Source organism: Musca domestica, unplaced genomic scaffold (genome assembly GCF_030504385.1).
Source record: "Musca domestica strain aabys unplaced genomic scaffold, Musca_domestica.polishedcontigs.V.1.1 4, whole genome shotgun sequence".
NCBI lineage: Eukaryota > Metazoa > Arthropoda > Insecta > Diptera > Muscidae > Musca > Musca domestica.
This window is the reverse complement of record NW_026712328.1, coordinates 18,006,935-18,025,185: the sequence shown is the minus strand read 5'-3', so window position 1 is coordinate 18,025,185 and position 18,251 is coordinate 18,006,935. Positions and strand designations below refer to the sequence as shown.

The following is an 18,251-nucleotide window of genomic DNA, read 5'->3' as shown; positions in this document are numbered from 1 at the left end:
GAGTGGGGAGATGGCTTCGAAAGCGGCAAGAAAAACAAAACTCCCCAGAGTAACTATGTGTGAGATGATGTGTAGTATGCGGATGTGGTGAGGTGCGGGTGATTCGCGAGTGTGGTGTGTAAAAGAAAGAAAATATACAAGAAATAAAACACAAGGATTAATTAGTATAAATTCAATATGTATCCATGTTTTTATTGGTGATTCTTTCTTTTCTAACCGAACGACAAATTACCTTAAGTAATTGGGAGGCCGTGTGTTTATGCTTTCGTTTCTACTAGACAAGTGAACGCAGAGGTTCTAAGTGATCGCAGAGGATCCCTTGTCTATTTCTAATACATATGCAAATACAGACAAGTGAACGCAGAGGTTCTGAGTGACCGCTGAGGGTCCCATGTCTGTATATTATTACAACTACAACTACTTCAAGAGAGCAAGGTGAGCCTACCGCCAACAACCAATACCCAGCGGCGATCCGCTCACTACGGTATCAGCCAAGGGAGTTGTAGAGGAGATGCCAGTGTGCCAATCAGCATCCGTGATTGACGAGTATTGGAAAGTTGTGGTGGAATGTATCGAACTTATACAGAGGGGACAAGTTCCCCTCTCTTCAACACATTTTGAAATTTTCAGATTAAGATTTCTCCGAATCCGTGCATTTTAGGTATAAAGTGTCTTCTGAAACATTGAATAAAAAAAAGGGAACATATTAGACAAAATGGCTTGAGGAGAATATATTGGACAAATGGCTTGAAATAAAATCAGGGAATACCTTTTTATAAGGCTGTACCAAAAAGTATTGATATGTTTTTATTTATTTTTTTTTTTTTTTGAAATGGAATTTTCCTTACAAGGCGACAATTCCAAAAAATGGACTGATATGAAACATTTTCTGATTCAATAAATCTGGGAGTAATCCAATGATCTCTATCAAATATCAAAGCTCTATCGTCGCGAAATATATGTCAAATTATGGGGGTACTTTTATATATGGTCAAAACTATTTGGCCAGAACTCCTTTGGGGTTTTGATTTAAAAATGAATACTATCAAGTCCACCTGACATTTTTCGCAATCCAGACTGACTATTGTGCAGTGAATATTTCCAAATGTGTGACATCCACTGTAAGGTTCCCACCTAATTTGGCTAAAATAAACCATCTGAACCTCTAAAATACTTCAAATTATGAGGCAATATAAAATAGGGGCTATACCAAATAGTGAACCTATAATGATTATTTTTTGAGAGGAGACGACTTGTATTACTGCTATTCTCCATTTTCGCAAATATTGTGAAGCTTTTAACATGAGTTATGTTCCAAAAAGAATTGACTTGCTATATTCTATTTTTACGCTTGTTGTAACACCTACTAAACAAATTGGCATTGTCAAATTTAAGGAAAATTGGACATTGGCTTCACATTCACTAAGAGGTATTACTATTCAAAACCTTTGAGATAGAGATACTCAAAGGACAAAAATTAGGCCATAACCACTTTGGTCAATATATACAGTAAAATTGTACAATGTAGATCGACCCCTATGAGTCATTCTCTTTGCCGTCCACAATAGTAAGCTATGCCACAGAACTTGACACCAAAACTAGCTAATGCAATAATATCCCCAGTACCAATGGGTGAACTCTGTTCTAAAAACGAAAAATGGTTATTAGACCGATTTTACACCCTCTATTTCTAACTCAACTCTAAATATTCGTCTCAGATCCCATAAAGAAAACATATTTATGATCTGCATAAAATTCTAAGTCGATTTAACGATGTCCGTCTGTCTGTCCGCCGAAATCACAATATAGCTAGAGTTCTATTACTGCAAGAATTCACGTTTTACTAACTTCGGATATTCTGTATTTCGCCGATTTGAACCACATTTTCTATCGGATATGTCTAAAATTGTATATTTGTAATTCGTTATCTGTTCCGGCTCCGGTGGCAGAATATTCTATATATAGGTCTAACTTTCTCTATAGCGCGGATAAAACGGTATTTTGATAATTTTGGCCACGTTTTTTTTCACGAAATGTATTTTCTTTTGGTGCTTCGAGTTTGTAATGGGCTTTACTTTATATGAAGCACGGATTGATGTAAAATTTGGTATTTGCAGTTATTAATGGGATCAACAACTGGAGTCAAAACATTGTCTATAATCGTCAATGTTTTACATATAATGTTACGGACCATATTCGTTTTTCAATGATTCTGCTCAAATTTTTCCACTGAATTGTTTCAAATGTGGTATTTAAAACTCGTAATAGAAAAAAATTCTTGTAGTAAAAAAATTTCTATATAGGTTCCTGTTTTAATAAAAATTAACTTAATTTTCCAGCCAATCTCAATGACACAGGCAGTTTAAGAGAACCCCCTTGAATCCAGTATCTTTTATTGAAATTGTGTTTTTGCTTAATAAATGATTAATTTTTTTATTAAATTCTTTTTTGATTTGAAATCATTGAAAAAACATATAATTAATATGTCACGAATTTGCGAAGAGCACGCATTAGGCCTATGTAATATGGTCCAATATTGACGATTATATCCAATCCCAATAGAAATATCTATTCCAGGAATTTTTTCATGCCATACACTGTATGTGCTGGTAATTTTGATAATTGCAAAAAATGCAAAAATGATATAACCTCAGCATATATCACACCGTTAAAAGCACAGTTGGAAACCAATAAACGCCTGGTGCGTGGGATTTATATGTGACAAGAGCAGTATGAAGCTAACTGAGCATATTAAAATTCCACCATTTGCAAAGCGAATGTGAACGCACCCACTATCATACGATAACTATTTTACAGTTTACAGGAAATAACTATCATGTCTTCAAGTGTTTTTCTCCAAGCTCAGACCACCCTTCCACACTCGTCGACACCAATAGACAGCCCGACTTCATTAACTTGGAATGACACACTTTTCTAAACCAAATATAATTTAATTAGCAAGAATTAAGAGAATAAAATTAAAAATTGTCGCTTTTAGAGACCGATCTAATCTAACTGACGTTCAGCATATAGAAAAATTTCCAATATATTCAATATTTTGATGATTTGGGTCGAACCTTCTATCAGAATTATTTTTAGCCCGCAATTATTTTGGGCACGCAATTTCAATTTGAGTTCACAGAATGTAGAAAACGTCTATATACAGGATGAGATGAAAAAACTGCAACCAACTTCAGACTGCTGTCATTTCTAAGCCACTCGTCCGACAGATGTTAAAATTATTCCAGTCACAGCTAATTATATTGTTTACAAGCGTACAAAAGCATTTTGCTGAAAATTTTCCAGAGAAAAAGTTATTCGTGATAGAATTCAAGCGTGATAGTGTGATTTCTTTATATTTGGCTGAACAACCACAAATGGCTATCGTTAGAGCACTCCAGCATTTTAATGTGAATAAATCTTTTGTGTCTCGTACCAGTGTCAGCGTAGCCCGACGTCAAGGAAGTGGACGGAAGAAAACAGCAACATCAGCAGAAATGGTTCGAAAAGTAAAGAAGCGACTTGATCGAAACCGGCGTCGCAGTTGCCGAAAAATGGTTTGTGAGCTGAACATATAGGAATATTCCATTCGGCAAATATTAAAACATAAGCTCGGGGTAAAGCCATTGAAATTCCAAAAAGTGCAGGAACTTACACCGCAACAGATTTAAAATAGACTCAAAAGAGCTAAAAAGTTGCTTCGCGTGGCCGAAAGTGGTGAACTGCCGAATTTGTTTTTTTCTGATGAGAAAACATCGTTGTCCAGCAGTTTGTAAACAAACCTAATTATCGTGTTTAATTTCCAAAGAGGCCAACTGAAAATGTGCACCTTCGGTTGGCCTTGGTGATGGTGTGGACAGCCATAACAGCCGATGCTTACTCTCCGCTCGTATTAATAAACCGTGGCATCAGAATAAATGCCGAAACTTATCGATAAAATATTCTGGAGGGTGTATTAAAATCTTGGGCACGCAATCATTTTGGTCGCAGACCTAGGACACTCCAACAGGACTCAGCACCATCGCACTCAGCACGTGCCATTATGGCCGTTTAAAGGCCATAATTCGTCCCAAAGGTGACCAATTCGAACAAATCTGAACTTATTATAATAATTTGATGCTATTTTTAACATTTCTTGCTTTCATTCAATAAAATTAAAAAAAAATGAAATTATGGCGTTTGACTTTGTTGCAGTTTTTTTATCTCGCCCTCTATATATGACTCAAAACAATAACGCCGCTATTTGCATACTGTCACAACACGCACCATAAATAACTGTTTCAAATTAATGGGGGCATTCTTGCAAATTTCCAAGATTCAGTTAGAGCTTTGAGGAGTTGGACAAGTAAATTAATATCTAACCCATTAAGAATTCATTATTTCAATTATATATTTATGTATTTCTTCATCAACTCTTTAATTACAATTTAAATCTTGAAAAATACTTGTAATATTTCATTGTTTTGTCCAAACAACTGCATCAAACAAACATCTCGTCCTAGTACTGAGGGGAAACCCCCCAACATATATAGTTCAGTCGCGCATCAAAGTCATAACAAACAAAACCACAACTGTACATGACCCAATTCTTTTTCGTAACAAATCTTGTGTCAAACACAAAAAGCAATGTCTCCATTCATATACATATTTTTTTTAACTCACTGTCATTACTACAATAGCCATAATTACAAACACAGTCTTTATCGTCTTTCAAACCCATTAAATTACACTCATTAAAATCATAATTATTTGCAATTTATAACAGACTGAGCGATGAAACGAAGTTCCCAGCCAGCACTTTGCGCCTTTAATGACACTTGAGACGTTGGTCACTTACCACAGTTCATTCGGTGGCACAAAAGTCAACAATGAATGAATGGTACAATGACACATTTTAAATGCGGCCCCCTTTGAAGCTGCAAGACAATTATGTTTGTCTTTGAGACACTTCTGTTGTAACTTTAATATAACAATTTTCTCATGTTGGCTTGCAAGTGTCGACTGAAAAATTTTACAAATAAAAGATTATTTTAATTAAAAATTTCACGGCCGTTATTTGAATTGGTAGGGCATTAAATGTGTACGATTTGAGAATAAAGTGCCTTTTAATCTGCAAGTTCTAAGATAAATTCTGAAGTAGTTAAAAATATGAAAGTATTCATTAAAAATAAATTGTAAAATTAAATAAAATAGTTGATTATATATCAGGTGTATTATATAGTTAGGTCCGATAAGGTTGAAAACTTACTTAGATTGCATCTAACTGAGGATCTCAATGTATACTCTTATAAGTATTATTTTCCAAATCAACCAGATCAACAAAAGGGATCCCTTTTGTGGAATTTCAGACAATTCCATTGAAAAATGTGGCTAAAATCATCAAAATACCGAATACCGTGGGGGTACCGTTATATGGGGGCAATACGATATCGTGGACCGATATAGCCCATCTTCGAACTTGACCTGCTTGCAGACAAAAGAGAGATCTGTGCAAAATCGTTTAGACTGTAGAGTGATTACAACAGACGGACAGACGGACGGACATGGCTAAATCGTCTTAGAATTTTACGCTGATCAAGAATATATATACTTTGTTGGGTCTAAAATGATTATTTCGATGAGTTACAAACGGAATGACGAACTTAATGTTGGTAATGGATACTACATCCCAAGACAGAAAATAAATCAAGTAGGTCCACGTCGTCGTATGGTCACCATATGGTACCTCCCGAATCGGAATCGTTTTAAATTTCGTACTAAAAGATCCTAATGGGTCTACAACCTATGGCTAAAAATCTTGTATGAAGGTTCGCATCTTTGTATAGCCTCCAACGTTACCTCCCGATATTCTGTATTTTCATGATTTTAGCGAAATTATTTACCGGATTTATTTCAGATTTCGTATTTGAAGTTCATAATGGGTACTACAGCCTATAAAAAAAATGTTTATATGCAGGTCCACGTCTTCGTATAGCCCCCATATAACGGTAACTCCCGATAGTCGGTATTTTGACGGTTTCAGCAACATTATTCACAGGAATCGTTTCAAATTTCGTATTGAAGGACCTTAATGGGAACTACAACTTTAGCTTTAAAAAACTCGTATGCTGGTCCACGTCTTCGTATAGCCTTTATATGACGGTAACTCCCGATACTCCGTATTTTGATGACTTTTGCGACATTATTAACCGTTATTGTAAAAAATTTCGTATTTGAAGTTCGTAATGGGCACTACAGCTTATGACAAAAAAATTCGTATGCAGGTCCACGTCTTCGTATAGTCCCCATTTAAGTGGTAGTTTTCATAATTTTTTTTTTTACATTTTCAATTTCCTTCGAAATGGTGGAGGGTATTAAAAGTTCGGCCCGGCCGAACTTAGATTCTTTTTTACCTGATTTATTTAAAAAAACTTGCATGCAAATGACACCGCAATAAAATCTCCCGTAATTGTCGTGAAGCATTTCGTGGCGTTTATATATAATAAAGCCCACATGTATCTCTATTCGCTAAATATATATTGGCAACAGAAAACATTTTCCTTCATTCCTATTGACGATCACCTCTCTCTACTTCATCTTCTAAAACCACATTCACTTGTGGTCGGCCGCCGCCAATAACAGCAAATTACCTCCATCCAACTATTCGTTCAGTTGTTGTTTAAATAAGATTTTAATTTTCTGGTATATTGGATTTTTGCGGAAGATTCACCGGTTTCCCTAAACACCTGAAGACTCGTTTCCATTAGCTGTTGATTGACAAAAATTCACATATGGTTGCGGTGTGTTATGAGAGCTCCCACGAAGCCAAGAGAAATGTGTGGCATAGGAACCTGTCCGAGACATTTAAAGACTGCATAAAATTTGTTTGTTATTTATATGTTTATGTGTTGTAGACAACATGATACGATGTTAGTAACTGTCCACTTCGACAGTATATGAGACAATGCAGAGGTGCTTTGAAGAAGTTTCTATATTAAGGTGCGCAACAATTGATCCAAGTTATAGCCACCTTTCGGATTGTACGAGTTTTGAGATTTTTTACAAGCTTAAGCCCTCTCGGCAAGTTTTATACTCATACAGGGTTGCCCATATTCGACGGACCCACGACTCTTTGAGCCCATTCCAATCGACGAGGCTTGTCCGCAGCCATAATCCGTTGTAAAGTGGACCGAGCCATGCCCAACTGCTGAGAACGGCGTTTTTGGGATGTTCTTTGGGACCTTTCAATAATGGCTCGTACGGCAGCGATATTCTCGGCCGATCGCCTTGGTCGACTTTTATATGGCCTTTTCGGATTAGAAAGAGCCTTACCAGTCGAAAATTTTTCGTATAAACGCTTAATGATGTTCTTAGAAGGCGCACTTCTCACATTTTTTAATGTTTTAAAAGCACGTTGAGTTGCTTGGACTGACGCTTTAAACGCGGTATGTCATTAAGTGATGTGACATCTCTGTCAAAAGTTATGGCGTTGCCAGATGGGTCCGTCGAATATGGACAACCCTGTATTTATCACTCCATTTCGAAGGAATTTTCAAAATCTTGGCCGTATATGGACAGGTACTAGAGCGACTAACACTGTAATTTCCAATATTTTTGCGAAATTCGGTTATAAATTTCACATTTTTGTGAGCTATGAATTATAAGATAAACCCTTTATCTTTGTGATAGATGTATCAAATATTTTCTATTTTATCTCTTGACCTTAGATTTGGTTGGAGGATGTATAGTTACAAATTAAATCCTCACACGGATACCGTTTGGATCACTGTTACCCCAAAGATGAAAGGTGATAGACATTGGTAAAAAAGTAACGAGTAAAAAATGATAAGTTCGCTTGGCCGAACTTTTGATACCTTCCACCATATTGTTACAAGGCAGTTATATACCCATTTGAAACTTGAAATACAAAATTTCCGACATTTCTATTTAAAAATTGTGCAAAGCCATCAGAATACCTAATATATCGTAAGGGTGGTACCATTATATGGGAGATATACAGCGGGAGATAAAAAAACTGAAACAAATTTAAACGCCATAATTTTTAATTTTTTTTAATACAATTGAATGAAAGCAAAAAATGTCTTAGTCTTGTTCGAATTAGTCACCTTTGGCACGAATTATGGCTTTTAAACAGCCAATGAAACCATCACACGCTGCCTGAATGTTGCTCTGCGGTATTTTAGCCCATTTCCGGCAAAACGCTTGCTTGTGGTGATCGACACTTTGCTCTTTTTTATATGTACGGGAGCTATAGATATATCTAACCCGAATTTCTTCAAATTTGATGTACTTGCTTCTATATTGAATTCAGTCGAATGTGTCAAATTCAGTTCACTTGAACTAATATTGGTCATTTGGCGTACAATTAACCCCAAATCGGTTGAAGATATATATGGGGACTATATCTAAATTTGAACCGATTCTCACCAAAATGGTTTGCCCCTGGGCCAAACAAATATTGTTTGGAAAATTTCATCTGAATCGGATAATAAATGCGACCTACCTTTTGTTCACAACAATATACATAAATCGACTCAGAAAATGTATCTATGAAGATCCACAAAAGTAGCTATGGGTCTATCTCACTTCCTTCTCCATGTTCCAAACAAATGCATAAATATATAATACCCTTAACTTTATGTGGTGTAGGATATACAAATGGTTAAATTATAATTGTTTTTATTATATACACGGTTTTAAATTATAACATTCCTAACACTATATTTTGTTTTGGCAAATTGTTGATAAAACTAATAACTTTATGCACGACAATACGAATCTGCAATACTTTACAATCCAACAACAAGTCGAATAATAAATATTTCTAATTAATTATTATTATTTTATTTATGCCGAAAAATTCATAGGCACAAAGAGTAAGAAATAAAATTAATTGTTGTAGTCGAACAGGAGTCCATTTTTGATATCATATTTTTTTAATTTTATGGATCAACTAGCTGAACCCGGTGCGATTCGCTACCCCTTTTGATTTTATAATCTTTCAAAATTTTATTTACGAATATATGTTGGATAAAGAAAAACAAATTTAAAAATTAAAAAAATATTGCACTAATTTAATGCGTTAATAAACAAAATCATTACAAAAGCAGTAACATGACATGCATACACGAAGGGTTTGTCCTTTGGATTTATTTATTTCATAGCAAATACCAAGCGTGCAGGAAACTGCAATTTTTTAAGTAGAGTGGTTTTTCTATTGCAATTAGTGAATTCGAGATAGCAACATACTTCGCCGTAATAAGCGTATTTCAAATAAATTGTTGTGTTGTTTTTTAGTGTTAGCCTAAGGCGTTGTGGGTCAATGGTTCTTATTAAAATCATATCCCAATCTGATCCGATTTAAATATAATTTTAAAAAAATTACTTTTACACAAAACTCCGCCACACCTTTCATAATTCATTGAAATTGGTGCGTCAAATATGTGAAATCGGCCGAGAATATATATATGGGAGCTGTATCCAAATCTTAACTAATTTCCAATTAATTTATCACATGTATTATTATAACCAAATTCCACCACACATTCTAAATTTCATTGGAATCGGTCATATATATCGTGTTTGGTGCATAATATGTATGAAATCGGCCGAAATATATATGTTAGCTATATCCAAACCTCAACTGATTTCAATATAATTTGGCAATTTTTGCTGGTGCCAGATTTTGTCTCTCTCGCTTTGGGTGCATCAAATATGTGAAATCGGCTGAGTATATATTTGGGAGCTATAATCACATCTGAGCGTATTTGAATATAATTTGTCAAATTTATTTTTGTACCAAATTTAGCCACTCATGCCGAATTTCGTTGGAATCGGAAATACGTATCGTGTTTTGTGCATCAAATATGTGAAATCGGCGGAGAATATATATTTTGGAGCTATATCCAAATCTGAACCGATTTTAATATAATTTGACTAATTTATTTTCTAATCAAAATCCCGTTACATATTCCAAATTTCTTTGGAATCGAACATACATATCGTGTATGGTGCATAAAATACATGAAATCGGTCGAAAATATATATGGGAGCTATATCCAAATCTGAACCGATTTCAATTTAATTTGACAAATTCATTTTGGCTCCCAATTCCGTTACTTATTTTAAATTTCATTACAATTGGAAATACATGTCGTGTTTGGTCCACCAAATACATGAAATCGGCCGAAAATGTATATGGGAGCTATATCCAAATCTGAACCGATTTCAATATAATTTGGGAAATCAATTTTTTAGATAAAATCTATCACACGTTTCAAATTTCATTGAAATTGGGGATACATAGCGTGTTTGGTGCATCAAATGCTTGAAATCGGCCGAAAATATATATGGGCTATATCCAAATCTGAACCGATTTCAATATAATTTGACAAATTTATTTTCGGATTAAATCCCGTCACACATTCCAAATTTCATTGGAATCGAACATTCATATTGTGTTTGAGGCATCAAATGAACGAAATCGGTCGAAAATATATATGGGACCTATATCCAAATCTGAACCGATTACAATATAATTTGGCAAACTTATTTTTGTTCCAAATTCCGTTACGTATTCCAAATTTGGAGACTGTATCTTCAACCAATCAATAGATATGTGCATATAAAATCTAAATTTTTGGGAGGTACCTCCGATTCTGATGCTATATCTCCAGTTCCAAGTGGAAATTAAAAAATGTATATAGCCTATGTTACTCTCAGGCGATGTTGCAGTATATATGGAAATTTTCAGGAAAATCTATTCAGCGGTTTTCGAGTCCATAAATTACAAACAAACAATCATACAAACATTTTCCTCTTTTATAGATATAGATATGTTCCACTGGTGATTTCACCTGGAAGACCGAACCAAACACATTAACTATACGATTGGCTACATATGAAATGTCTCATATTTCAACGCTTCGAAGTCAACAGTGACCACCACAGGCAACTGGTCAATTTGTTGCCACTGGTTTGTAATCATGTCGACATGTCATGCCTCGTCGTTCGGGCAAACAAAATTATTCAGGTGACAATCAAATGAACACTCAAATGAATTATTTCCACTGTCAATAAAATGATATGGGCAGAATAAAATCAAATAAATTGACTTTAAACTTTGTGTTATGGAACGCAAAAAAAGTTTTGTAAATAATTTTAAAATCATAACAAAAGTTCTTATGGTATTTAAGAACAAATAAAAAGCGAGCAATTCTTAGTACCACGAAATGAGGTTTTGTTATATTATTTTTAAAAATCCCAAGTGGAAGAAGAAAGCAAAAACAATGCCATAATATGAACGAACATACGTCATATTCTTTACTTAAAGAACACACAAACACAAGAATCGATCTAAATAGAAATTCAGAAAGTCAACACGAAAAGAAGCGAATAGCGAAACACCCACATTCCAGTCATACATATTAATGTATGTATGTTTGTACGAATGGACTTTTTGATTTATGACCACCCAAAAGACGGCAATGAAAACAAAGTGTTCTTCGGACAAAGAAAGTAATAATTTTGCGTGTCGGAGGAAAGAAAGAAATAATAAAAAAAACAACTTTGGCGAAAAAAAAACATGTTAACACCCCAATGCCAAGTTACTGTTTATTGTGTGTTTTAGCTTGTAAGACAAGTTATTACGTCAGATTTATGATGTGTTTTTGTAGACTGTTTCGGAACTTGAAATTGTTATTAGGGGATCTATTTACACGGGTTTTACAAATTTAATGGCTTTTTGCAATTTCAGATGAAAGTTTCTTACCACAATATACTAAGCAAGATGACACTCCCCTACTAAAAATGTGCAATGAATAAGATGGGCGAAAAAAAAAAACGGCAGAAGTTAAGCTCTTAACATCCCAGCAAAAAAAAAAAATATATTACCAAGTAATGAGTTTCCCAGCCAACTGTTCGCAGTCGTAGCTACTTACAAATCAAACTACTTACACTTTCTTTACAAGGGCATATCGTCCGAAATAAGTAGCTAAAATTTGCGAAATAAAATTGGAGAAATAAGTATTTCATCTATTTTTTACCCTACACCAATATGCATATATACATAGTAGAGCTCCTGCAACAAAAGAATTTATTTGAAGTAGATTATACCACCTATCAACATTTGGCTTTAGAGTAGTTATAGTTTGGTTTCAGATGGAACTAATATATGGGAGGCATTTCCAATTCTGTATCGATTTTCACTAAATTTGACGGAGACATTTTAATCTTTTACACCAAATAGATTGTACGATACCACTTCGAGAAGGATTATATTATAAAATATATATTGGACCCGAGTTCCTTAAAAAGGAAACATACGTCTCGAAATTCACTCCATTTGGGCTTATATTTGCCATTATTTGCACAAAAAAAAAACTGAAATCGGATAAAGGATATACAGGGTGAGATAAAAAACTGCAACAAAGTCAAACACCATAATTCTTACATTTTTTCACATTTTTTTTTTTTTTTTTTTTGAATGAAAACAAAAAATTTCGGAAATAGCACCAACTTTTAAAATAAGTTTTGATTAGTTCGAATAGGTCACCTTTGGTTCGAATTATGACCTTCAAACGGCTAATGAAACCATCACACGCTGCCCGAATGTTGCTTGCGGTGTTTTGGCCCATTCCCGGCGAAGCGTTTGCTTGAGGTGTTCGACACTTTGGAATTTTTTAGTGCCAACCTTGCTTTCCAAAATAATCCAAACACAATAGTCTAACGGATGGTATCCGGAGAATTTGGTGCGCTGGAAATAAAGCGAGGAACCTCATTTTGTAACCATTCTTGCTGAGTGCGATGGTGCTGAGCCCTGTTGGAATATCCAAGGTCTGCGGCCAAAATGTTTGTGTGTTGTTGTGTTGTTGTGTCCAAGGCTATAATACACCCTCCAAAATTTTTTCATTATAATATTCGGCATTTATTCTGATGCCACGGTCGATTAATACGGCTGTTATGGCGGCCAACACCATCATCATGGCCGGCGCTTGAGTTTTGGTGGCCAACCGGAGCTGCACATTTTCAGCTGACCTCTTTGGCAAGTAAACACGATCATTTTGTTTGTTTACATACTGCTGGGCAATGATGATGATGTTTTATCATCTGAGACAAACATATTCGGCAGTTCACCACTTTCGGTCAAGTAAAGCAACTCTTTAGCTCTTTTGAGTCTATTCTTTCTTTCTGTAGCAGTGTAAGTTCTTGCACTTTTTGGAATTTCAATGGCTTTACCCCGAGCTCATTTTTCAATATTTGCGGAATGGAATATTGCGATATGTTCAGCTCACGAGCCATTTTTCTGCCACTGCGACGCGGGTTTCGATCAAGTCGCTTCTTTACTTTTCGATTTTGCTGTTTTGTTCCGTCCACTTCCTTGACGTCGGGCTACGCTGTCAGTATCACGGTAACGAGCGATGGTACGAGACACAAAAGGTTTATTCACATTTAAATTCTGGAGTGCTCTAACGATAACCACTTGTGGTTTTCTAGCCAAATATAAAGAAATCACACTATCACGCTTAAATTCCATCACGAATAACGGTTTTAAAATAGATTGTTTGTTTTTTAAATCAATAATATTTATAATAATATTAATTTTTCAATAATCGTCGCTATTAGCAGACCGCCCTTTTCCATTACATTTTCTCATCTCATATTTTTTAATTGTTGAAAAATTTATTGATCTGATGTTTGATCTTTTGAGAGAACATTTTTGGTAACCAAAAAATTTTCTGATGCATCATCATTAAATACTTGAACTGAGACCAATTTGTTAGTCGAAAATAAGATCTGTCCATCAATAGATGGACCGGAACGATAGTAATGGCAACCACATACCTTCTACATTACCAAATACCGAATATAGGGAGGTACCGAGAGGTAAACGAACAATTTTCTGTCATAGAAGGTAGTACCCATTGCGAACTCCAAATAAAAATTTTTATCAATGTCGGTGAGAAAGAAGTGTGACACAAATTATCAAAATATCGAATATTGGGAAGTACAATTATAATGGACTATACTAAATGTAGATGTATAGCCCTATATAAATACCAAAAGTTCTACGGATATGAAATACATCTAAGTTAAGGTGTGGATACATTAGCAGCTTGAAGTCTTCGTATAGCATATTTTGTGATATATAGTTAAGTTAAGGTGTGGATACATTGGCAGCTTGAAGTCTTCGTATAGCATATTTTGTGATATATCATAATGGGATGCCAGAATCGTAATGGAATCCTTCCATTATAAATTGACATTAATATGCCTAGCCATGATGATAAGCTGCTTTTGTACAGTAAAGAAAGGTCAAAAGTCGGGCGGGCCGACCCTATACCATTATGCACCCTAGTAAAACTATTAGAAATAAACCTTTATATTAGGAATTAATGTAAAGTGGGTCCTACTAAATATGAACCTTATGACTTTAGCAGTTTTAATTTGTTATCAGAAGGAACTATTATGTGGGAGGTATATCACTCTCTTTATCGAATAACATCAAATTTGACGAAAGAATTTTCACATCTCGTATCAAATGACATTGCTATAGAGTTCATTATGTTACTTCGAGGAAGATAATATTAACAAATTAAATAGACATTAAGTTGGGCTGGGACGAACATCTAATGCCCTCCACCATTAGGTAAAGAAAACATTTAAATGCAAAAGTATCTGGATTCACACGTGTTTCACTTTACACTACAAACTTCAGTAATATCGGTAGGAGAATGCAGTTAGAGTTTTCAAAAAACAATAAAGTAGTTGGGGCCGTTTTATAGGGACTATTCCTAAATTTAGGCCTATAGGGACAGTTTTATGCTTGGATGTTTCCTTGATACTGGAAATACAAATTGTTAACTCACAGCAAATTCGTTGTATAATTGTGACTAAAATAGCCAGGACTATACCAAACCTATATGGCCCGAAATAAATAACAAAAGTTCCATCTGTGTTAAATTAGGAGTGGTGAAATTAAACACAAACTCAACTTATAAGTTATAACTATGGGACGGTAGATTTTTTTTCCAAAACTATAATCATTTTAAACCACCCATAAGCAGGAATTAGCATACAACAACATTCATATTTGGTATGATTTACTTCATACATATTACCTATATAAACGAGTATATCGGCACCAGAAATGCCCAAAGCCGTAACCGTAAAGCCGTAGAGCATACTGTAATGCGGAGCTGGATTTTACTATTACAAACCTGTAAGGAAGTAAATGGAAACGTACGTCCCGAAATTCATTCCATTTGGGCTGATATTAGCCACTATTTGCACAATAAACCTGAAATCGGATTAAGGATATATATGGGAGCAATATCCAAATCTGTGCCAATTTCAATATAATTTGGCAAGCACATTTTTTAGACAAATTCCATCACACATTAGGAATTTCATTGAAATGTGGTATACACAGCGTGTTTATTGCATTAAATACGTGAAATTGGCCGAAAATATGTATGAGAGCTACATCCAAATCTGAGCCGATTTCAATATAAATTGGCAAATATATTTTCCGATCAAATCCCGTCACTCATTCCACATGTGGAGACTATATTTGTAATCGATCAATAGATATAGGCATAAAAAATCTACATTTTTCGAAGGTACCTCCGATTCTGATGCTATATCTCCAGTTTCAAGTGGAATTTCAAAAATGTATATAGACTATGTTACTTTCAGGCAATGCTGTAGTATACTTGAAAATTTTCAGGAAAATTGGAGCTGTGGTTTCCATTCCATAAATTACAAACAAACAAACATACAAACGTTTTCCTCTTTTATAGATATAGAAGAAGAAGATAGTCTCATAGTATTCAATCACTAAAAATTAATTTTCACTTTTCGCGCCTGAGCCCAAAGGAGACTTAAATCCATGTTGGTTTTTTTTTTTTTTTTTTGATGTATAATTTTAATAGCATACCGCTATTACTCACATTTTCTTCGATATTCATCGTAATTGTATATTCTTTAAAACCTTGACAAAAATGAAGGTGTGCCAAAAAATTCTAATTTAAGTGTATGCATTGGAAGGAAGTTATGGCAAGGTGATCTCCGCCCAACTATAGCACGTTCTCTTTTGGTACACATTTTGTCCCGGCAAAAGCAGAGAAAACATCATTACATGTATTTTACTTTAATATTAACTATATAAAATATATATTTTTTTCTACTTAAGGAAACAACATATGAAGCCTCACCAGAATTCATCAACAGATGTTACTGATTATCGTTACAAGTTGAATACATGTATTTTCTTTTGACCTCGTTTCGGCATTCGATAAATATATTTGTTCCTTGCCAAAAATTAGCTGGAATTGTGTTAAGTGTTATTTTGTAACGCACTTACAAGTGCCTGACCGACATCAAATTGATCAAAGGCACCATGAATTTCTTTCATGTCAAATATTAACTGGAATTCGACAGAGTTGGCATGTTTTTCTTATTTTCCCGAAATTACTAACCCTCGTGAAAAAATAAATACATCTTCTTAACACAGTTGGTATCCATCCAATTTTTTTCAAACCTATAAAGGCTTTTTGAGTGATTTGACATTAATGTCGTCGTGCCTTTTTAAGGTCTTTCATGTGGAAATTTCATAGAAGAATTTATTAAAGAAGCCTTCAAAATAAATAGACAAAAAATAAAAAGTCATTAAAAATCCAACAAACAGAGTGGAAACCACGAAAATGGGTGATGAAAAGTAAACACAATAACTTACTTGACGCAAAAAGATTATCATAAAAAATAATCACGTACATTGTTCAAATTCTCTCTTCTTCGTTCAGGTATATGAGTCACTAAAAACGATAAGAAATTCAAATCTCGCGCCACAACACCAACAAATTGCTATATTTCCGTTGACGCGTACAAGAAGGAAGAGAGCAGACATTGCAAACTCCAAGCAGATGGTTATAAGTGGATGATAACCGTAAATAAATCTTTGTGGTTAACAAAAAAAATGTCCGCAAATAAAACTGTTTATTTGTAATTTCCCTAATGTCTGTCGTTGACGTATTAATCAATCAAATTTATGGCTTGTATTGTGGAAGGATGAACGGACATATTTGCATTTTATATTTGGCAGATGATAAATAAAATTAAAAAGTCTTTGATTTGTCGTTGGTTATAAGAAAGTATATGGGAGTATTCGAAAATCGTTGAAGCTGAGAAAAACTTGTGAAATGTTTAAATAGTTCTATTAACATCGTTTGCTGAAATTAAGTGTTTATTAGTCAATATCTCATATTTTGGATGGATGGAATTTATTCGGGAGATGTGTTGGTATAATCTAAACAAACAGGTATACACGCGTTAAATCCAACGAAATATCTATGCTATTTACCGTTTTTTTGTGCTAAACCGATTGCCAGAATAATACATTAATGATGTTCGGAAAAGGCGGACATCATTATTTTGCCCAGAAACAAATCTTAAAATTAGGCGGGGCCCAAAGGATCTTACATATATATACAGATCGACGTAAAATCACTTGTTCTGCAATCCTATAAATAGTTCGTTTATAATTTATGGAGGTTTTAGCAAAATAGTCGAAAGAAACGAATGAGTATATTTATCATATTTATTACAATAAAAAATTGTATTTTCAATAATATTCCACCATACTTTTGGTACTGAAAATGGGCTATATAGGTTCACAGTTTTGTAAAGCCCCCTTATAACGGTACCTCCCTATATTCGGTATTTCGAAGATTTTAGCGACATTATTCACCTGATTTTTTTTAAATTTCGTATTTAAAGTTCCTAATTGGTACTGAAAGCTATAACAGAAAATTTACTACAGGACCACGTTTTCGTATAGTCCCCATATAATGGCATGGTAATTGTCTATTGTCTTCTTATAGGTCCCATATAATGGTTCATCTCTATATTCAGTATCTTGATGAGTTTAGCGAGATTATTTACTGATATTGTTTCAAATTTCATAGTTAAATATTCTAATGGCCTATACCTAAAATTGCCTATTCAGGTCCATGTCTTCGTATATCCATGCATTCGAAATTTTTTTTAAAATTTGTTAATTACATCCAAACTGTGGTGGGTAGTCAAAGTACGGCCCGACCGAACATACTGATTTTTATACCCTTCACCACAAGGTGGACCGGGTATTATGTCTTTGTGCAGTTGTTTGTAACAGGCAAAAAGATACCAGATCGGAGGTACCGATATATGGGGCCTATACGAAGACGTGGACCTGCACAGACAATTTTCTGTCT

The 18,251-nt window shown here is 34.5% G+C and overlaps 1 protein-coding gene and 1 long non-coding RNA gene across 3 annotated transcripts in view; one reads left to right on the top strand and one right to left on the bottom strand.

Annotated features, from left to right (window-relative positions):
- Positions 1-18,251, bottom strand: part of LOC101893689 (RYamide receptor) — a 449,765-nt gene that overhangs the window by 30,827 nt on the left and 400,687 nt on the right. The window lies entirely within an intron of this gene.
- LOC109612017 (uncharacterized) lies at positions 16,300-17,129 on the top strand. The gene is made up of 2 exons (XR_002194255.2): positions 16,300-16,717; positions 16,803-17,129. It is a non-coding gene; the product is annotated as an uncharacterized LOC109612017 (long non-coding RNA).